Consider the following 22,838-nt stretch of genomic DNA (forward strand, 5'->3'; position numbering starts at 1 on the left):
GTTATAAGAGAGGTTTATAAGACAAGTCTCTGGACCCTCAGGATCACAACAATAAAATGGGTTTCCCCAAGTTTTAAGTCCTGGGACACTTAGTCATATTAACACCATTAAAATGGCTGTATAATGAAATAAATTGGACCATTTTCTGAATAGAATTTGACTTTATTTCACATATAATTAGTAAAATATGAATTTTTTAAAGACTTATGGCTAGATTTTTTTCAGGAGTGTTTATTTGTGGAGGCACCTCTGGGGAGCACAGTCTGTCCCGTAAGAGACACTTTAGCTGTTACTGTTTGTCGGAAAAGTACTTAACCCTCTAACCTCCTCCCAAGTATGTGTAAAGTTCTTGATTCCAGTTGCGATAATGTTAGTCTGTCCTCATTGGCACCTGTAATTTTGTGGTCTGGGTTGTTCACCCTCATCTCTTTAGGAATAAGAACTCACTTCCACCCTTTGTGAGTCTTATGAAGAAATGTGTGCATGTGCATAAAGTTCCAAGGTAAATTTGCATTATATGCTAATGTTGTCGATGAATAGAATATAAATGTGCTACTTTGCTGCAATTACATTACTAATTTAAACTAAAGAGCCAAAAGCACTGGATAGTGCAAAGATCATTGTGTAAAGACTAAAAGCATCAAATTGCATTGAGCTATAAAAACCTGCACATACAACAGCACTTTTTATTTATCCTAAGACAATAATGGTCCCTTACAAAGGAAATTTTGCATAACTGTAGAAGAAGACTTGTACTAGAGAATGTTTCCTATTCCCTGAAAGATATTACCACTTCAAAACATCTGATGGATAGCATCTCATTTCTCTTGTCCTGGGTAAAATCCAGATTCATTACTTCTCATTTTTTTAAGAAAAAAAAAATATCAAAGCTAACTTGGGCAATATTTCTGAACTGGAACTAAAAGTAACATCTGGCCTTCCATCAGGAGGTTGTGGTTGTTTTACTTTGTTTTGTTTCGAGGGAGGAGGGGTGGGACAGTAGGTGGTGGCTCTTTAGGGTCCTGAGAGAGCTTTCTAGAAGGCCATCACTCCTAGCACTCTCCTCTTGGCTTCTGGGGCAGTGAAATAATGCCCTGCACTGGGGCCTACTGTGAAAGCAAGTCCAGCTCTCGGGGTCCTTGATGCCTGGCTGGAGGCAGAGGGAGCCCTGCCAGGTATACCCGGCCTATCGCAGCTGTCCAAGACCACAAATAGGCCTTTTGCTCTCTCGTCTGCCGCTGGCCTTTCACTGGCATCTCCTTGTGCTTTTGCAGCATAATTACAGGTAGATAGAGCGCCGTCAAGTCTAAGGAACTAAAAATACAACTTTGTAAAAAACAAAAGAATGAAGCTGACTCTCTGACTCTAGAAGTGGAAGAAAAGGGGAAGGGAATTCAGAGACAAATTATTCCTCAGCTAGTGCTGAATTAGGTAAGGTGAGTTTTAACATCAAGGAGACAGTTAACCATAAAATAATAGAGTAATGCCATGTTTTATTTACAGTAAATATGCACTTGAAAAATTGAGCCAGTAACTTTTTTATTAAATCAAATCATATCCCAAATGCAGTAGAAGAGCATTTTATTATTTTTCCTGGAATATTCATTCCTTTTTTGTTGTTGTTATTCTCTTCAATGTATGTGGATTTTCTTACATGTGTAAATAGTAGTCTTTGCTATTGTCAATATCTAATAACTGTTTGCCACTGTTACTCTCTCCTGTCATTTGCAAAGGAATGTTGCAAAATCCCAGGTTTGATACTTAACTCTGATGTTAGTTTTCTAGATATGTACCATCCAGAGGCAAGGCATAACAATAATAGAGAATGCTATCTCACAGTCTTCTGGAAGCTTCATTCCCTATAACACAGAGAATCTAATAAATACCAAATTTGACTTGCTGACAATTTTGTGTCTTAAAATATAGAGAAAACAAACAAGAGCATTCTCATTCTGGCTTTCATTGTTTCCAGTAAAGAATAGCTAGTTGGTGACATGGAAGTGACAAGAACCTTATGGGAAAGTGACTCATCCGGGAGCTTAAATAACCCAGTAAACATAATTAGAGATTTTAGAAAAGTGACTATCAGAAATTTCTCAGAAAAGATAGGTATAAATCCATAGCTCCAACAAAGAAAAACGAAAGAACATTTTAGAGCTGAAAATTTAGCACTGTAATTACAAATTGACCTGATGAGGCTGAATTAGGAGAAGGGGCAACTTTTGAAACAAATGATTTGGCTCTCCAAGGGGACTGGATATTTTAGAGGGATAAGATGGGGAAAAGACACCCCAGAATGTTTATAATAGTGGTCCAGTTCCCTACAAACAATGTATGAAGTGTAAAGGCAAGTATGACATGAAAATTTTAAAAACTGGAAAGGAAAATTTAAAAACTTTTAAAAAGCTATCAGTATGTTTGGGGAAGAACAGAAAGATGCTGTAATGTTGGAAGAAATGACAGTGAAAAAGCAGACGTTGTGATGTTAGAAGAGATGATGGGAAAGAGGTGGCCTCACCTCCACTCAGAGACTCATGACTCTGGGAAGTGTAGGTCACCATGGTTAGAGGAAGGGGCACGAGGGCAGGGGGCTCAGACCAGAAGGTTAAGTTACTGAAGGAGCCCAGCAGCAAGGACCAGACAGGGTGGTGATGGTGGGAATCCAGGTAATGTGGATTGAAAGTAGATACCTTTTCTAGGTGCATTTAATGAAAGATGCCAACCAGCCAACTGTAAATTGTGAAACACGCATGGGAAATCTTGGGACCTGGTGACTGCCTCAGGTCCCTGCAACCTTCCCTCCTATTTCTAAAAGGTTATCTACTCAAAAAGAGTAAGTAAATCAGTACAGTTAAGCCGCAAGTTTAGGAAGTGGAATCATCTGGGTAGCAGAAAGGATTAGGCTACTACCCCTTGACCTTGAGACAGTCTTAATTCTCTCCCATCTCTAAAATCAAGCCAGACAATCCTCTGAGTGACTCTGCTTATTTGTGTGGTATCTGTCATATAAGTATTTGCCAATAAAATAGTTCTCTTACTCAAACTTCCCAGGCAGACTTTGAGTTGAGGGCTCTCGTTGCTTCTGTTTTCTGGCAATCTGAACTTTTTGTATTTTGCCTTCAAGTTCTCCACTGAAAGTGCACTGGCATCCTAAACATGCCTTATTTTTCCTAGCTTTTTTCCTACTATTGCCCACCTTTCCACCTCAGTTCTTGGCCCTTTTGGTTACTGTTTTCTTGGCTGTTTCCTCTGAAGCGCTATCCTCTCATAGGGCTACTCTCCACTCTTTCTAATTTTCTACACATTTTCCACTTGAAAATTTTATTTGTACCACAAATTCAACATTATCTCCTCCCTCTCAAAACTGTCACGTGACCAAATTTACTCTTCCTAAATTTGAAGCTTTGGGGCGGTCATCCACTACTTGCCCTTGTGCCCTTCGTCACCAAGTCCTGTAGATTCTTCTTTGGACTTTCTTCTTCCTTCTTCTCGCTGCCAGAAGAATTTTTATATATTACCATACCTCATAATCGGCATCCTATTTTCATACAGTTCTGTTCCTCAGGTGCTGTACATTATTGAGCAGCACGTCTGTGACAGTATATAATGCTAACAGCACATCTTCACAGATTTCTCCCCTAGCTTAAAAAGGCACTGCAGTCAGTGTTGTTAGTTTTTGATATCCGAGAGTTTTCTATTACAGTGCTACGTAAGTACTGAATTCCTAGTCAAGTAGCCTGTAAAATAGATCAAATAATGCTTTTATCATAAAATTGTCATCAGAATTAAATCAAATATTGTGAGTAAAAGAACTGGTCCAGAATCTAGAACACAGCTGCCACTGAACAAATACTAGTATCCCTATTCCTTTGGCCCTCAAAATTCTGACTACTAGAATAAGCTTAAATTATCTTTAATTCTACATTTAAAACAAAGGAGAAAAAACCCACCAGATTCTGACTTTGAAAACTTGGAAAGCCAGGGAAGTAGGTTATGTTCTCATAACCCCCAGCCTCCTCTGCGTTGAGGCTCTAGCACAGGCATACCTCGATTTGTTGCGCTTTGCTTTATTGCACTTCACACATGCTGTGTTTTTTAAACAAATTGAAGGTTTGTGGCACCCCTACAGTGAGCAAGTGTATCGGTGCCATTTTTCCAAAAGCATGCACTCATTTTGTGTATTTGTGTCTCGTTTTGGTAATTCTTGCAATATTTCAAATTTTTCCATTATTATTATATGTGTTATGGTAATCTGTGATCAGTGATCTTTGATACTACTATTGTAATTGTTTTGGAGTGCCACGAGCCACGCCCATATAAGGCGGCAAACTTAATCAATAAACATGTGTGTTGCCTGCTCCCCATCACTGGCCAACTCCCCATCACTCTCCCTCTCTTTGGGCCTCCCAATTCCCTAAGACACAATATCAAAATTAGGCCAATTAATGATCACATAATGGCCTCTAAGTGTTCTAGTGAAAGGAAGAGTTGAGTTGAATGTCTCTCACTTTAAATCAAAAGCTAGAAATGATTAAGCTTAATGAGGGAGGCACGTCAAAAGCCAAAATAGGCTGAAAGCTAGGCCTCTTGCACCAAGCAGCTGAGTTGTGAATGCAAAGATAAAAGTTCTCGAAGGAAATTAAAAGTGCTGCTCTGAGGGGTTCGGGACTTCAGTGGAGAAAGTAACTGCAGATGTGGTAGAGCAAGAAAACGAGAATTAGAATTAGAGCCTGGAGATGGGACTGAATTGCTGCAATCTCACAATCAAACTTCAACGATGAGAAGTTGGTTCTTACGGATGAGCAAAGAAAGTGGTTTCTTGAGATGGAATCTACGCCTGATGAAGATCCTGTTAATATTGTTGAAATGACAACAAAGGATTTAGAATGTTACGTAAACTTAATGGATAAGGCAGCAGCGGGACTTGAGAGAGTTGACTCTGATTTTGAAAGAAGTTCTGCTGTGGGTAGCATAGTCTCAAACAGCGTTGCATACCACAGAGAAATCTTTCATACAAGGAAGAGTCGATCGACGTGACAGACTTCATTGCAGTCTTGTTTTAAGAAATTGCCACAGCAGCCACCACCCTGATCAGTCAGCTAACACCAACGTCGAGGCAAGACCTTCTGCCAGCAAGAAGATTATGACTAATGGAAGGCTCAGATGATTGTTAGCATTTTTTAGCAATAAAGTATTTTTTAGTTGAAGTATATACGTTGTTTGTTTTTAGACATAATGCTATTACATACAAGAGAGACTACAATATAGTATAAACATAATTTTTATATGAGCTGGGAAACCAAAAAATTCATTTGACTCACTTTGTTATGAATTTGTTTTTTTGTGGTGGTCTGGAATGGAACCTGCAACATCTCTGAGGCATGCCTGCAGCCTCATGCTACCCACCCCTGATTTAGTCCTCATCATATTAATTACCATGGCATGTAAAATCTCCCATTGTGTCTAGATTCTTCTTTCAAAGATGTAAAAATAGTATTTGTATATAAGTTTCGTCCATAGCTCTTCCTGATTAGCAGTAGAGCAAATGTGAGTCTCTGTTGGACAAGGCTGGGTAGCTTAACGGCTACTGTGGTATTGACATCATATGGAAAGGTCTAGGTAACTCCGTGTTATTCAGCAACTTATTTTAAAGGAAAAAAAGTCTACTGATATTAGCTCAAAATGAGATGTTTCCATTCCTCCCACCTTCTACAGACCTTCTCTTATTCCTAAACCAATTCTCAATCAACCAATCTTTTTTCTTTCCTTCAATAGATGTCTAATTTGTTTCAGAATGCAGTAAAACTTATGATTTTAATATAAATGTGAAATTAAATTTAGCTTATGATGTGATAGCCTCTTACTAACTAAAAGGAAATATTTTTGAAGCGTAGTGTTTCCCTGGTTCTAATATTCAATACATGTTTATTTCCTATCTCTTTGATTTCTGTTTTCTGTAAGTTTTCCTTATTCTTTTGAATACAATACAGATCTTAAAAGGTGAAGTGGAAAAGCAAGACAGGTCAACAGAGGTAGACATAAACAACCAACCGTAATTTAAGACAGAATAAAGTAACTGTTATCCTCAGTGCAGTGTTCCCAGGGAAACCAGAGGAAGGCTGCCTTAACCTTGATGTGAGGGATTGGGGTACCTTTCAGGGAGGACATACATTTCAGCCTTTAAAGAACAAGGGAAATTTCATGAGGGGTGAAAACAATACTTTCCTCCAGGCCACAAGAGCCCAAGGGATGTGAGAATGCTTGGATGTTTAAAAAAGCACAGAGAAGCTCGTGGTACATTGCTGGCACTCAGCAATTGTTAGTTAGCCAGGGCTCCTGGTGACAGGGTGGAGAGTGTGGGTATAAAGGAGATGAAGATTGGGTGCACATTGTTAGCAGCTCTAACATAAAGCTGAAAAATTAGGAGTTTATTCTTTAGTTAGAGAAGGATTTAGCCATGGGAGTAGAAGAGAAGCATAATTCAACATTTCTCTCTCTGTCTCTCTCTCTCTCCCCCTCAGATGGTAATTCTGATAAAAATCAGAAGGTTGGCTTTGAGAAGGAAAGGACTCTCATAGGTGAGAGATGATGTGTCCCTGAGGCAGGGCAATGACAGGAAGGGGAAGGGGAGAGGGCACTGGGACTGCGGGCTGTCTTGCAGATGGGAACATCAGGACTCGAGCATGGTGAAAAATATCTGTAAGGTTTTAGCTCTGAATAAAGGGAAAACTTGAGTTGCATTGCCTGAGAAGAGAGCACAGGAAAGGCACCGACTCTTGGTGGTCCTCTTTCAGACCCTAAACTCCAGACCCTCCCTGTGCTCCCTAGATGTGGCCATGCTTTTATTCATGCTGTCTGCAAATAAAGCCCAGTGAACCAGATGCTTTTTTCAAACCACTAGTTTATTTATGTAATGCTGATTTCAAAAGAATATTATAGCCTGGGCAATAGCGAGACCTCGACTCTACAAAAAATAAAAAAATTAGCTGGGCATGGTAGTGCCTGGTTGTAGTCCTACTTACTTGGGAGGCTGAGGCCCGAGGATCTCTTGAGCCCAGGAATGTGAGATTTCAGTGAGCTATGATGATGCCACTGCACTCTAGCCTGGGCTACAGAGCAAGACCCTGTCTCAAAAAAAAAATTAAAAAATAAGAATATTTTAAGTTGTTCTGATTTTTGTAAAAAAAAAAACTAGGGCAACTAATGGGAAAATGGACAGCAAAGTAGTTACATTCTTTGTACATCTCCATTTATCTCCGTAGTGCTAAGATTTCTTAGGCAATCTATCTGCTGGAAGGTATAGTTTCTCTCCAGCCTGGAATTTAATGATCATCCTTTTTATTCCAGAACGATTAGGCTACCTTTAGGGTAAAATTTGAAAGTGAAGGCATTCTAATAAGATGAATAGTTTTTTTATGCTTAATGAATCAGCTTTTACCCTACTATGAAATTACCTTCAACATTTATTCTGAAAGTAGCAATGGGCCAGACAGACCCAGTAGTTTGAAATCCCTAGGTAAATAGGAAATCTTTTGGAATTTATAGAAATTGCATGGCATAGGAGGGACCTTATGTTCCAAACAAAACAATGATCCTGTGGTGAAGTAGGAAAATCATTCCACCTAAAAGGGACCCAGTTCTCACTTTCAAATTGAAGAGAGAATTTTAAGAAAGGTGACCCAAGGTGAAATGACTTCAAGAAGCCTGAATCTACCCTTAGTTATTTTAGAAAAAGAAAAACACACCCGTGCTCCACATATATTCCATACAGAAATATTCAGATAGCTATACAGATATAACAGGCATAGACCAAAGATTGTATTGCCTATCTTCAACATCATTCTAAAACAAGGCCTCTGAGTCACAGAAAGTGCATGCCATTTTTGTTTGTATTACTATTACATAGCTTCTTGCCCACTTACAGATTTTATTTTATAAATAATAGGATTTCTTTTAATTTCCAAATGTTTCTGTTCCATAAAACAGCTCATTTTTATCCTCTCAAGAGTTCTTTCTTCATTAATCTACAAGATTCTCAGGACATACTAAGAGCAATAGTTTCTGGAACTTGGCTTGCTTCTATTATTGCAAACATAATAGGATGACACATAATAAATAACATAATGAAGGCTTAGACCAAGGAACTTGAGCATTTTGCTGAAAAGTATGATCTAAGAAGTGAAGTTTTCAGAATTTGTCTCATTGTTTTAAAAAGGGATGCCAATATCCTGAGTCAAAATGTTGAGTCACTAATTGTAATTTAACTCTCTCATCATGGACAGTATTCCAGTAAAATTCCATATAGTCGGGGAGTTTAACACATGGTGCATTTGAGATTGAGCAAAATACATAATCTTAATGATTTTTTTCCTCCTAAAAAAATGGATGTAATTAGGATGTAATTCAGTGATTAACTGAAACTGCTTCCCATTTGTCTCTTGGGTAAGCCATATAGAATCATTCTCTTATTCATTTTAGTTGCTTCATTTCTCTTCTTAGTATGGAAGAATTCTGGCACTTTAAGAAATACTTTGTGTACAGTAGATCTTTGATATACCAACATATAGTTTGAAGACCTTTGGAAATCCCCAAATTTCACGAAAATAATTTTAGCATGCAAAAAAAAAAAATCCCCATGAAATAAATACCTGCTTCCCAACAGAGAACCATCTCACTTAGACCTCTGTGTATATTTTCTTCAGTTTTATCATGAGAACTATCAGTAGGTTTATTTTTCTGAGGGGCAGGCAATTTTTTAAAAATTAACACAATATTCCTTCTAGAGAATTGCTGTGTACACAGTAAGAGCAAAATCTTATTGAAATATGGACCCTGGGTGATGGGCTCTGCCTCCTCATCGGTCGGGTGATCTGCTTTCTTCTGCTGAGAGACTCCGTGATTCAGATACATGCTGTTGCAATATTAGAATTACCTGCAGGTCAGGGACTTTCAGTGTCATCAGTAATCGAAACCTCAAATATTAATTATTGCCAAGTATCTGCTGTATGCATGCATTTGATGTTTTGACAGAAAATCTCAGTTAAGTCTATGTTCTAATTTATCCTCAGTGTAAAATCTGCTGGTAAGCATGGATATTTAGAGATTTAGCCAACCCTCTTTATTGTCAGTTGACCTTTTTCTTTAGGGTGTCTTTGTTATTCCTAGGCATGATAAAGAGCCATTCTCTCCTGTAAGGCCCAAATACTGCACAGACTATTGCCAAGCCAGCTTTAATATTATTAGCCTTAGCAGAAGTTAATTGGGAAGGCAGCATTGAAAATAATGATCATAATCACAAGAATTTTTAAAAAATCACCCCCTCTTTCTCTGTGATTGCAGATGGTGTTTACTTTATGTCCTTTCTTTGTTCCTTTGTATGAACCTTGGGTTTCCGTAGCAGCAGCTTGGGGGTATTTTACCACTTTATGAAGCTGAAGGTACTTTTAGCAGGAATAAAAGCCTCTAATGCCTTTATTTGGCAGTTGTGCTTGGTTTGATTTAAATTTCCTTATTGGGTTTCCTTTGTGAATCTCAAAAATTTACATCTTCTCCCTTTATCTTTCCCCATACATAATTAACATATATGAGAATAGCCCTGTATAATGTATAAACACCTAAATAATGCTACTAGCTAACATTGGCCTAATGCTTGCTGTGTGCTAGTGACTATGCCAAGTGTTTTATTATTTAGTCCTTAGAAGAACTTTATGAACGATATCATTATCCCCAGTTTTCAATCTTAGGCTGTTTTCTGTTGCTGTAACAGAATACCACAGACAGGATAATTTGTAAAGTAAAGAATTTAATCTGGCCCATGGTTCTGGAGACTGCAAAGTCCAAGAGCATGATGCCGGCATCTGGTGATGGCCTTCTTGCTTCTTCATAACATGGCGGATGGGCAAGATGAAGTTGAGAGAGGTTTCTTTTTTTTATTGCTCAAGATAATACAGCTGATAATGGTAGAGCAGGAATTTAAGCTCAGTCTGACTCCAGATCACACGCTCTGAACCACTGTACTTTGTACCTCCCCAAATATCTGGTGAATTCCAGTACATTATCTTCTTCCTTTCCTCATCAGCACCCATGTTCCTTCATTTACCACAAGCTACAAAGAGTCGTATTTCTCTAGGACTCTAAAAGATACAATCAGCTTTCCATAAGTCCACTTGCCAACAGAATTAAAAGCTCAAACTAAAGACAGGGGAGGATAGAAGAGAAAGCCATCTTACCTGCCATCTAATAAAGTGAACCTTGTTAGTGTAGCTGGTCTTACAAAACTCAGCTGTTGATTGGTTGTCTAATATGCAACTCCCCAAGCTTACAGGGCACGGAGAAGATACGTAACTTGTCATTAGCTGAATGCCTGGGAGGGTTTGTGCATATATAAGAGGAAACATTCTTTTAGGGATCACTGTCTAACAAATCTTAACTCTGCTTTAGAAAGGAATGGGCATATAGGAACATTTTAATTTTACTATGAGTATAAATCTGATTAAAACATAAGACCAAACCACTTTTAGTAAGAAGTGAATGGTGAGTGGTGAATCCCATTTTTATCTAATTTAACAGATATTTATTAAGCATCATGCCAGTGATTTTGCTAGGTACAGCACTAAGGAAGACACATTTTCTACCTTCAAGGAGGTTCTTGTCTTGTATAGAATATGAACTTCACACATAATGTAGATCAGAATGTAGGAGATGGAAAGTGCTACTGAGATTGCAAAGTAGGAAGTGATTGCACATGACTGAGAGCATCAGGAAAAGCTTGGCATTTTTGAATGAGTCTTCAGGATGGGGTGGGCAGCCCAGGCCTGAAGACCTGACTAGTGTGGCTACCTGCCCTGCCTGGTGTTTGCTGGGGCCGTATTACAGAGGATCTTTAACATCAGGGGAAGACTTGTACTTCACTGAGAAGGGAGGTAATACAAACTGCCTCAGGGTTTGCCCTGACTCAATGTGAAATAGAGGGAGGGTCCAAGGAAGAAGATGGTTCAGAGATGAGTGTGAGATTTGAGTCTAGGAAACTGAGAGATTGGTATCATTAACAGATATAGGGATCAGGAGGAAGAATTTGTTTTTATTCTTGCCTGGAAATTTACATCAGCTCTCAGGGTAAACTTCAAATTGAGTGCCCGTTTGCTTCATGAGTTTGTGCACTTTTGGTATGGCTATTAAACGGAAAGAAGTATTCGTGCATCAATTCCAGACTGGTGAACCTTGAGTGCAGAAGAGAGACTAGTAATTAAACATTGTGTCTGTCAGCTGGAGTAGGTGGTCTGTTCATTTATTACTCAGGGACCAGTTACAGTGGATTAGACACTTTCCACTGAGATAGTCTTGATGATCAATAATGATAAGATCTATATATTTCTCCAATAATTATTTTCTTAAAATTTTATAATTCATTGTAGGGCTTTAAACTTTCATCAAAGTTTTTCTTTTGTTTTTTGTTTGTTTGTTTTTGTTTAATAAAGTGCTTTGCAACTCCCTTGATTATGATCATTTGGCTTCAGACTGGAGAATTTTGAGAAGAGATTTTGTAAGAGAGCCATGGAACTGAGTGGGAGGAGAGCAGGACTAGTTTCCATAAATGGGGTATCTAGAATTAGCGAGAAAGTAGACTCGTAACACAAACAATCCTGACCAAGTTCAAGGCTCTGCTAGGGGACACAGACTCCCTCTCCTTCTGGCTGTCTATGCACCCACTGACCTGGCCATGCCAGGCTTCAGCTTGTCTAAATTGCTTTTGGGGCTGGGACCACTTGTCTCCCTCATTTTTCCTTTCTGCCATAGCATCTCCCTGCCTCTGTTAAGTGTCATGTCAATGAGGGAACTCTTATGGGAGATCTTTTTTTTTTTTTGAGCAACAGAATTTACATGCACAGTTTTAGATTTCCAGATTTACAAAGGATACTTTCCAACAGATTAAGGACTATTGCTTTAAAGATGAAACAAAAAGGCAGTCACTTGTGGTCCTAGAAACAAATTGGGCCTGCTAGCCCATTTGGACAGGAGTGCTGATCTTTTTTCCAAGGGGTTTTCCAAAATGTTTCATCTTCACCTCCAAATCCAGGCCATAGATTATGAAGTTGTTTTCATTGCCCTTGAAGGCATAGCTTTTGCTCCAATACTCAATCTACTTCAATGGCCCTGTGTAGTTAGGTAATATTTTGTTTCCTAGATTTTTTTCCTATTATCCCTTTGTTCATTATCCTTAGTTTGATAGCATGCAATTAGCTGTTTTTGTATGTGTGTGGTTTTTTTTCTTTTTCTTTTTTTTTTTTTTTTTTTTGACTGATTAAGTGCCAATTAGCTGTTAAAAGCCCTACTTATTTAATTTTGGCTCAGGTTTTTGAGGAAAAGAATTTGAACATTTATTTAATTAAAACGTTTATTGAACTTTTTTCATCTCTAGTCTAAATTACAGAACTTTACATCTCTTCTAGCCGAGTGACTGCTAACAAGGAGCACTCACCAGAATTAAAGTCTGCATGCCCAGGCCCTTCCGTAGATTCTGAGTCAGAAGATTCAGAGACATTTATGGAGAGAGGCAGTGCAACGTGCGGTTGTACTAACGAGCACAGGCTCAAACTTTCTACCTGGCTCTGCCACTTGCTCAAGCAAATTTCTCAAGCTCTCAGTGCCCCAGTTTCCTTACCTGTAAAATCAGGATAATAATAGTATCTACCACACAGGGTTCTTGTAGGGACTAAATGGGTTAATGTAAAGTGCTCCAAACATTTGCTGGCATGTATATTAATGTTGCTGCTGTCATTATGTATTTTTAAAAGCTTCCCGGAAGATTCTGATGTTCAATCCCAGTTAAGAGCTTCTGTTTCAGTCTTTTCATGTTATAATTGAGAAAGCTGAGGCTCAGAGAGGGTGAAATGACCTTCTTGGAGTCACAAAACTAGGAAATGGCAGGCCTGGGATCATCTAAAACTTAGCATCAGTACCATTCAGTGATGTTACTTTATTGTGATTCAGCGTGGTAGGCAGCTTATTATTGTGCTGCCGACTATTGGGTCATGGTGAGGGTGTGTGCCAACTAGTTGTACCCGCTCTTGGCGTGGCATTTGAGTGTGATGTATGTGTAGGTTGTTTGTACAATTTTATATGAATGGACATGTGCTGACTTGAATTTCCAAAAGAATACCAAGACAGAGTTACAACTTTCCTAATCAATGACTCATTTACAAGAAGTTCAAATGCACGTGAAGAGATGGCAGGAGACACACTTGTCCAGTGTCTGCACTTGAAGTGACGTAATATAGATGTGCTCATCAGTGTGTTAAAATTTGTTGTTCCATATATTTACCTGTGTTTCCTATTTATTATATGTTTTTGTATTTAAATGCTAAGAAGTAAAAATCAAATGGGAAATTGGTGGAACCCCTAAAGCACCTCTTCAGAGCCTGATTTGATAACCACTGTTCCAAGGAGTGTGGATTTTATTCCTAGATGAAACAACGTCATCAGAGAGAACTTAACCACAGCTATTTACCCTTGAAGAATTCCAGCCTGTACGGGGGTACTTGGACCCCAGGTGATCATTTGACCAGGCATTGCACATAGATAGGGTTTGGCTTTTAGGACTGGAGGAAGGCTCTTTCCTACCTTAGAGCTAGGAAAAACAGAACTTCTTTTTGAGCCTAGGACATGGTTTTACTGTAATGAACACTCTATTCCATAATTATTATATTTCCTTCTTATTTTGACTGCTTGACTGCTAAGAGGTTCTGAGTCAACTTTGCATCTGGTGTTGGCAGTTTTGTAGGATCTCACTTTCTGGTTCACAGATCTGTGGAATAACTCTCCTCCTAGGGTTTATTTTCCCTTCACCTTGAACTCCATCTATTTCTGTCTTGTGGTGTTGCGTATATTTTTGCCAGCAGCCTCAAACTTTTTGGGGGAAGAGGTATAAATAAATGTTTCTCATGCTCTATTTGACTACCCCTCTTGAAATCACAGTAGAAGGAACGTTGCTTAGTCATCTTCTTTTGTCAGTTTGTACAGCATTCATTATTCGTACCAAAGTGGCTCACTTGGGAATGCTGATATTTTGGATATCTAATGGCATTTCCATTGGAAGGGAAATCTGATTCCTTCTCTTAATGGCCCTACAAAGAAATAAGTGTATGTACAGTAGTTCCCTGGACTGTTAATAAGCATTAAAATCAGCAAATACCCAAAATCATGATTTCTAACAACTTTTATCTTGATCAACATCTTTACTGAAAGAAAGGTTTTTTAAAAATATGATTTTCTTATACTCTTTTTCACTTGGAATTCACTTTGGCCTTGAGTTAATTGTCCCTTTTTTCAATGTTTAAAGACAGGAAACATTTAGCAACTTGCCTGGATATGTTTTAGCTGAAGAACTTTGCTTTATAAACTGTGCTTAATAAATCGCAATTTACAATTGTTGGTTCTGGCTTATAAACCACCTGTGGACCATGCATCAGCTTTATTCTCTATTATGAGTTCCTGATAAATTCCCAGCCTAAGATATGAAGGAACGTTCTCGTTAGTTTGTTTCCTTTCCTCCTCTGTCTGCTTTCCTTTCTTTTTGGATGTCTGTTTAACTGCACCGCCCTTTGTTCTACTTCCATAGACAGTAATAATACCGGTTCTGAGTTTTTCAGGATTGTGTTTTCCTTCTTTATTATAAGGTTGATTTGTGCCTCAATCTTAACACATAGATTAAATGGTTTTCTGACTGCTAATACTGCTAGACCAAGGTGTCCTCTGTGGGTCCCACCGCTGACAAATGTCCAGCGTGGAAGAATTTTAATACCGCGTTGAAGAGAAATGAGGAGGTGACATTTCATAAATGATCTCAGACTGCAGCAAATTAGGCAGCCCTTCATTCTCCATGCATATTGTTGTTACTTTACAAACCTCCCCAGCAGCAGGATCTTAGGAGTGCTGCTGCCGCTCTGACACAGTTGCCAGGGTGTGTCTCGGTCTGAGCATGTCTTTTCGTGTTGTGGACCCTCACGAGCCATAAAGATAAGTATCACTGGACGTGTGCCTGAAATCTGTGCACCCTGCTGCTGCCCGCATCTGCACAAAATGTACAGGTAGGCCCTCTCTCCAAAGACAGGTAAACTCAGGAGTCCTGGCTTATTGACCCCAAATGGATTTTTAACTTTTTTTCCTTTTCCACTAAGACCTTCACAAGTCTTGCGATGGCTACAAAGGCTTGTATTATCTGCCCTCTCTCCCCATATTTCTGACTTTGTCTTCCTTGACTGTCTTCTGCCATTTCACTCCAGCCATCATGAGTTCTTTGGTGTTTTTTAAGCACGCCAGGTCTTCTAACCCTTGCTCTGGTTCTTCCTCCTCTGCCTGCACAGCCCGTCCCCTAGGTCCCCTGACTCACTCCCTCATGTCCTTCAAGACTTTGCTCCAGTGTCTCCTTCTCAGCGAGCCTACCTTGGCCACTCTTTAAAAAAAAGTCATCTGCCTCCACTTCACCTTGGACTTCTCAATCTCAATCTCCTTTTGCTTGTACTGTGTGTCATAATAACCACCCTCTGACATACTGAGCAATTTGCTTATTTTTTCTTTTTTATCATAAGCAAATATCTTCAAATAGTTTTGAATGAAGGAATAAAATGCTGCTTTATCTGGCACAAAGGAAGGCTGGGGTGTGAGTCCACATTCCTAATTACAGAAGTATTGATATCTTAATGGCGAAACTCTGGACTTAATCCTAAGGTACCCTTCTCCCCCACCCCCCACCTGCCTCCCAGATGAACAACTAAAATATCACTGAATAGGGATTAGTTGTGCTGGGGAAGGCTGTGGTGTAAATGGAGGCTTTAGAATTTGCAACAAGGGTGAACGTTACTTCCCCCATGATATATATATTTCTCTCTCATCCTGTTTTTCTCATCTATTTATTGTTGTCTTATTATGTGTATTTCTATAACACATCAGGTTATTTTTGTAATGAGGCAGTCTACAAATAAATAATCTCTTAAGAAATAGTAGATAATCAACCACTAAGCCTCCAGCTCTTCATTGGTGACATCAGCAAATTGAATCAGAGATCAGGAATAAACAAGTAAGTGGCCATACACCACCCCCATTTCCTGTCCCCAGGCAGAATTGCTGGTAACTAGATGAGAACACTCTTTCCTGCTGGGCTTTGCTGGGCCTCACAGTCATTCCCTACGCAACACAACCACTAGCAACTCATTAGAGCTGGCATGGAAGATGAAAGCTTTGAAATTTTTGGCAAATTCCTTCCAGCTCTGTGATCCAAGAAAGGGAGGAATAAAGGGTTACTCTGTGTCTTCTTTCTAGAGACCTCGCTTGTTTCGGGTTTTTTCATATTAAATATGCCTGCATAAAACATTAATTAACCCAAGTAATCATTCACTGGGTTATCTTCCAGTATAGTCAAGAAATAGGTTATACTAATTAATCAAATTTTTCTGATTATAGAGTCTTACTTTATATATCTTACATGAATTACTAATTTCCAAAGCAGTAGAATGTATTGAGATACATTCTCTTATCATGATGTACCACTTGAATTCCAGACTCATCATTAGGGCCAATTACCATTGAACTATGCTTGTGCTGAAGAGCTGCTTATGATAGATTTCTTGTCAGTCAGGTGCTTCATCTCCAGGTCATTTGCTGTATTTGATCAGTGCCGGTTGATAGTCATTAGACAAGCTCTTCAGGCTCAACCACCGATGAGAAGTTGCACACTTGATACAATCAACCTCTGTCAAAGCCATTTTGTTCCTGCCTCATTTTTGCTTTTGTCCTGTGTTCCTTACCATTGATTTTTTTTCAACCTTTTATCTTCTAGGGTATGTTTCTTTAAGCTACCCTAAGTTCTTTCTAGAACAGGACAGGCTGTACACACACACACATACACACACACACACACACACACACCCTTATGCATATATACATGCACACAAGCTGGTATGTTTGAATGCATAAATATCATTTTTACTTTTGGAAATTAAATAATCAAAAACATCAACTAGAAATCTTTTCATTTTCTGGCAAAGGGTATATTTTGAATGAGACACTTTCTGAAATGTCTTGTGAGGAACATTTAGGGTGTCAAATGCATACATCCTTTAAAAAAAAGTACCCAGTATTGGTTCGGGGTAGATTTAAATAGTGGTTTCCTTTCTCACTATATTTTAAGCGTAACCTAGATAACATTCTTTAACTGGATCACGAATTAGAAACTTATTTAAGGTAATAATATTAGAGATTATGACTGTGCAGGCCACTGTTCTGTTCTAGAATGGTCAAAACTCAGAAATACTGCGCTGCCCCTTCTCCATGCAGTGGGAAGTGTCTAATTTGTTACCATTTATTTTAGCCTCCTTTGAACTCTAAGATTGAGGTAATGAATGTGAAAGTGCTTTGTAAAGTATAAAACAATCTATTTAAACGGAGGATCAGGATTTCGGGGCCTCTATTGGTATGTCATGGGGCTAGATTTGAGATATTGCCTATGAAATGCAGCAAAATTTCGTAATTTAGAAATGCTGTGGTTCCCATGATAATATATTTGAAATTGCTTTGGATAATGTTAGAGATCAGTAAAAATGTAACTCAAAAGTGTGCATTCCATGGATGGAAATTGGTGGACAGACCTTCAAGGTGGTTTCACCCATAGTATTCAGGGTTGGTTGTTTATACCAGCACTTACTGACCTCCAGTGAGGAAACTGATTAGTCCCACTGCTGTCTTGTGTTCATCACCATTCTGCTTAGAATAATTTTCTAGTTCTACAATCTTGATCTTTTGCATCAGTGAGATTCCTTATTGTGGCTCTCTTGCATCACTGGATATCACATGGATGCTATAAGTGGGGATAAAAATAAGGTTAAAAATGGTGTTGAAATAAACACACTATGGTGCTATAACTATTACATGAAAACTTGTTTGAGAATCTTGTGTTTGGCAAGGTTGTATTTGCTTTGGTGGTTATGTGGTTTGAAATGTCTTGTGAGCAATGATGATGATGGGTTTTTCACTGAAACTTTAAACATTCAAATTATTACATCTACAGAGGCAATAGAATATTGTTTTAGTATTCGAAGCAATTAATTGCCAGCCCTTAGAAAGGAAAAGATATGGTCCCACCTCTGTATTAATACTAAAAGTGATTTTATTCTTTTAGTTCAAAGTCATTCTTTTTTTATAATATTCATTTCTTAAATGATTTAAGTTAAAGCAAAAGGTCTCTCTGACAATGGTTTTACACTTAGTTTTTCACTAGTGATAAAAGATCTTATTTTGGTAGTACTTCTAGAAAAAGAAACAACAACGAATTTTCTTTTGTAATCATTCTTTTGCAAAGTTTGCTTTTTAAAAAGAACATTGGCATACTAATTACATTTAGTTTAAATTTATTACAGAATCCAAATGAAAAATAAGAATTTTCTTTGTGGTTTGGAAGGTAGCTTTGAAAAATTTTGTTCAGTCCTTTGTAGTGTTTAGAAGATTTTGTTACTGGATAAAATAAGACCACTAACTTCTGTTCTTCAGTTCTACCATTCCATGGCCTTAAAGTCTTAATTTTTAGGAACGGCTTAAAGCAAATGAAAGATTTGGTCATGGTATTAATAATTGAGAGAGTTAATATGTAGCATCTCTTGTTTGCAGTCTTCATCCTAACCCCATTCCTGTGTTGGCTATTATAGCTTTAGGAGGAATGGACAGAGAATGGAAGCTGAAGCCAGTTTTACAACATGGCAACTCAGGTCAGCCGAGGTGAAATTTTTAAATAGATTCAAAAAAGATTTGGATATTTTCTGTGATTTATCTCTATTTTAAGGACATGTTCTGATTCTTGTTTTATATAATTCTGATAAACAAAATTCCCATCTTAGGAAAATAGGAAAGCAGGCTGCTATTCTGAAGGAAGATCAGGCTGGCTCAGGGCCCACATTCAGCACCTTGAGGGCCGCTGGCTGCTGCCTCCTTTGGTCAGTGTCTGTGCCAGACCAGGAGTTACGTATTTTTAGCATCACATCTGGACTGGCGTATCCATGTGAAAGGGCACATGCCTATGGTGAATACCAGCATAGCCCATCTGTAAGAAGAACCATAAAGACCCAAAACAAAAGAGGCCAATAGCTGAAGCTCTGAAGTGTTTTGTTTTGTTTTTTTAAAAAGGGGCAGACATGGGAGAAATTAATGGTTGAGGAGACCCTAAAGACTGGAGAAGGCTTCGAAGACTTAGAGAAATTTGTTTATCAAGTAATTCAGCAAATACCTACTGAGAGTACATACTGTGCTAGGTTCTGGGAGATCCAAGGTGAACTGAATAATACAGTCCCTCACTCTGAACAGTCATCGTCTGCTTATAATTCTCGTGTTGACATTGTGCTGTTTTATAGCCTGGGCTATTACAATGATATCCAATCTTCTTAGAGTTTTAAAGCTGGCATTATAAGGGAAGATTATTCCTACTACTCCCCACCCCCTTCCAGAGTGACAATCAAAATATTTAATAATTAGAAAAGACTCTAGCCAATCAGAATAAGCGCTGGCAAACTCAGTGTGATCCCCATTCTGGCCACCCATGGGGAACTTCTCTGACTTTTTAATGGGATGTTAAGAGATGTGATTTACCTGGACTGTCTTCTCAAAGAGTAAGTAAAAGACAAAACATAAGATTTGGAATCAGTTTAAAAGCAGAAGACCTGATTTCAGCCTTGGACCTGGTTGATAATGACAAGGGTTGAATGCAAGCCAACTCTTAGGAATTCACTAAATATTTAAGTTACTGTTTCTTTCATCTTTAAAATGGAAATGATATGACATGGAATAGGAATTTCCAACCCCTGCTTCAGGTCCCCTCACTTTCCTCAGGAGTGGGCAGTTTCAGGTCCCCCTTAGAAACTCTTTGCTGTGGACCCTGAAACACTACTAACCTCTCCCTATAGGCTAACTCTTCCTGCCTTTAAATGTTAACTCACTCTTCCCTCCCTCTCCAGTATTTTCAGCTGCTCTCTGTAAACTGATACTTTCTGGTGTGGAGATGTCTGGGGTGGTCGTCTTTTCTGGACTGTTGTCTGAAGTTTCTATTAGTTTCTAGGACCTGAAAGTCCTGCAGGTTACTCCACTTAACATTGTAGGTTTCATAATGGGAAGAAAAAGGGTTCTACTTTAAGTTCTGGTGAAATTACTATGTAGCCTTGGGCAAATTTGCCTGAGATCTAGTCTCCTTTTTTGGAAAATAGGGATAAAATACTAACATTCTGTGATTATTTTTAGAAGAGAAATAGATGTAGCCTTGCTGTCATCCAGCAGTCCCCAACCTTTTTGGCATCAGGGACCGGTTTCATGGAAGACAATTTTTCCACAGTGTGTAGGCGGGGGTGCGGGTTGGGGAGCTGGAGCTCAGGCAGTGATGCACAGCCCGGTTCCTAACAGGCCATGGACTGGTAATGGGCCACAGCCCATGGGTTGGGGACTGCAGACAAACGCATGGACACTCATAGCTAAAAGTTTCTATCACTGTGATCATTATCATCATATTTTAAGGATTAGTGAGACTGGGGAGTCATTGTTTACTAGGTTCTGTTCAATAAACTTTTTTTTTTTTTTTGAGATAGAGTTTTGCTCTGTCATCCCAGGTAGAGTGCAGTGGCATCATCATAGCTCACTGCAACCTCCAACTCCTGGGCTCAGGCAATCCCCCTGCCTCAGCCTCCCGAGTAGCTGGGACTACTGGAGCGTGCCACCACACCAGCTAATTTTTTCTATTTTTGGTAGAGGCAGGGGTCTAGCTCTTGCTCAGGCTGGTCTCGAACTCCCAGCCTCAAGCAATCCTCCTGCCTCGGCCTCCCAGAGTGCTAGGATTACTGGTGTGAGCCTGTTAAATAAACTTTTATCTGTGCATCTACTGTGTCAGGTACTATGCTAAATGGTGGGATGATATGAAGCTCAGCAAGCAGAGCCTCCTAGCCCACTGCACCGGACACTTGTCTCTTGTGTCGTCAGACTGGCTTTTCTCTTCTGTCCTCCTCTGTTGTGTCTAGACTGAATGCTAACGCAGGAGAAATGTGAAATGACATGGTTGTAAATGTTTTGCCATTTCAATTCACTTGCCTCTGGAAAATTTAAAATTTGACCTTCTCCTTTTGAATAGTTTGCTTCTTCATAGAAAATATCAGCGTTTCCATATACTGCTAGGGTCATAGATTAAAGTACTCATCAAGGCAGGTAAAGTATCATATAGGGAAAGGAAGATGAGATTGTGTCTGCCCATCTTCTCCCTTTGGGTATGTCCACACTGAAAGCCTCTTGGAAAGGTAAGTGCTTAATCCTCAGTCAACATTTCTAGAGTAAACCGCCATTTTTCTTAGCAATACCTGCTGCTCCCCAGTGTTGCTGCTTACAAGTTAGCTATTTTTCCTACTTCACTGGCTGTTGTGAGGACTCTGTTAGATCACTAATGGCTTTGTAATTAAATTGATGTCATGCGAACTTTTTAAAAATATAACTTTCAGGTTAAAAAAAATGTCCATTTAAATAATAACAACTGTTTCCTTAATTCCAAGTTGTTCAGATTCCTAATTAATTACTTTTTATATCTTTTATCCTGCACCAATCAAAAATGACTTAAATCTTCAAAAGATAGGAATGAACATTTGCCAAGAAAGGATAGAATAGGAAATAACTGTGGTTTTAAAACACATATTGGCAAGTTCTGCAATATTGTTTTAAATGTCAGCCTAATTTCATTGAGAAAATTCAGTTTCCTTGCCATAACCAGTGAGCAAAAAAAAAAAAAGAAAAAAAAAAATTCAGTTTCTTGCAGCTCAAGTTCTTGAACTTTGAAAAATATATTCTATAACATGCTGAAATAGTAATACATGAAAAGTAGAATAGATACATTGTGCTCTTGCTTTCTGGATGAATTATTTTTAGGTTTTAGAAGGGGCTTCATTGTAATTATTCTCCTAATGGCAAAGCAAATACTGTAAAGTAGTATTTTACAATCACAGATGCCTCACAAGAAGCCATTTTATATCATCCTTACTCCCATTTTCTCTGGTTGATAATTAAATTTTACTCCAGGTGACTCACAGCAGAGGTCAGAACTTCCTATAATGGCAATAATGCACATTAATAACTGTGTGGTCGCCAGTAACACGATTCTTAATTAGAACCAGTAATCCGATAGGCTTAATAATGAAACAGGAGTTCCCACTGAACTCGTTCCATTTCCATATGCAGACCTAGGACAAAGCCATGGCTGTAATTTGGCTACAGCAAGACAGCAAAATGTGGTCTAGTGCTGCTAGGATGCTAACTGAAGTCAGTTTGTCATTTTAATGTAGATTTAGTGATTTTAATTTTTCTTGAAATTTATAACATTCAAAGAGAATTTCTGAAGTGGCAGAACAGCCATTTTTGAAGGTACAGGTAATGAACACTCGGATTTTATTTTTAGAAATTTTCACTAAAAATCTGATTCTCTTCGCCTAAGATTCTTTGAAAAGAGGAATTCCTAACCCTGTAAGAACTGTGCTTTGCCCCTCCTTGGCTGTAGCATTTGATTGAAGTGAGCATTTTTAACCCAGCTGGCAGTAGCCTTCTTCCGGATGTGGTCTGTAATGGCACTTACTGTTTGGGATTGTAGTTTGATCCCATCAGTAAGTTTCTGTGAGGTGGGCTCCATGCCGTGGTGGCTTCTTAGGTCCCTTATTCCAATAAGGGATTCCAATCATTTTTTCATGTATCACTTGGAGAGCCGTAGTCTCATTTATAGTGGGGTGATAACAATGTATAATAAAATTTTCCTTACAAAAATACTGATTTTTCCCTTCTGC

At 38.7% G+C, this 22,838-nt stretch overlaps 1 protein-coding gene across 6 annotated transcripts in view; it reads left to right on the plus strand.

Moving 5' to 3' along the window:
• Window positions 1-22,838, plus strand: part of RBMS1 (RNA binding motif single stranded interacting protein 1) — a 209,162-nt gene that overhangs the window by 119,215 nt on the left and 67,109 nt on the right. The window lies entirely within an intron of this gene.

The sequence above is a fragment of the Eulemur rufifrons genome, chromosome 1, assembly GCF_041146395.1.
Source record: "Eulemur rufifrons isolate Redbay chromosome 1, OSU_ERuf_1, whole genome shotgun sequence".
NCBI classification, from domain to species: Eukaryota; Metazoa; Chordata; class Mammalia; order Primates; family Lemuridae; genus Eulemur; species Eulemur rufifrons.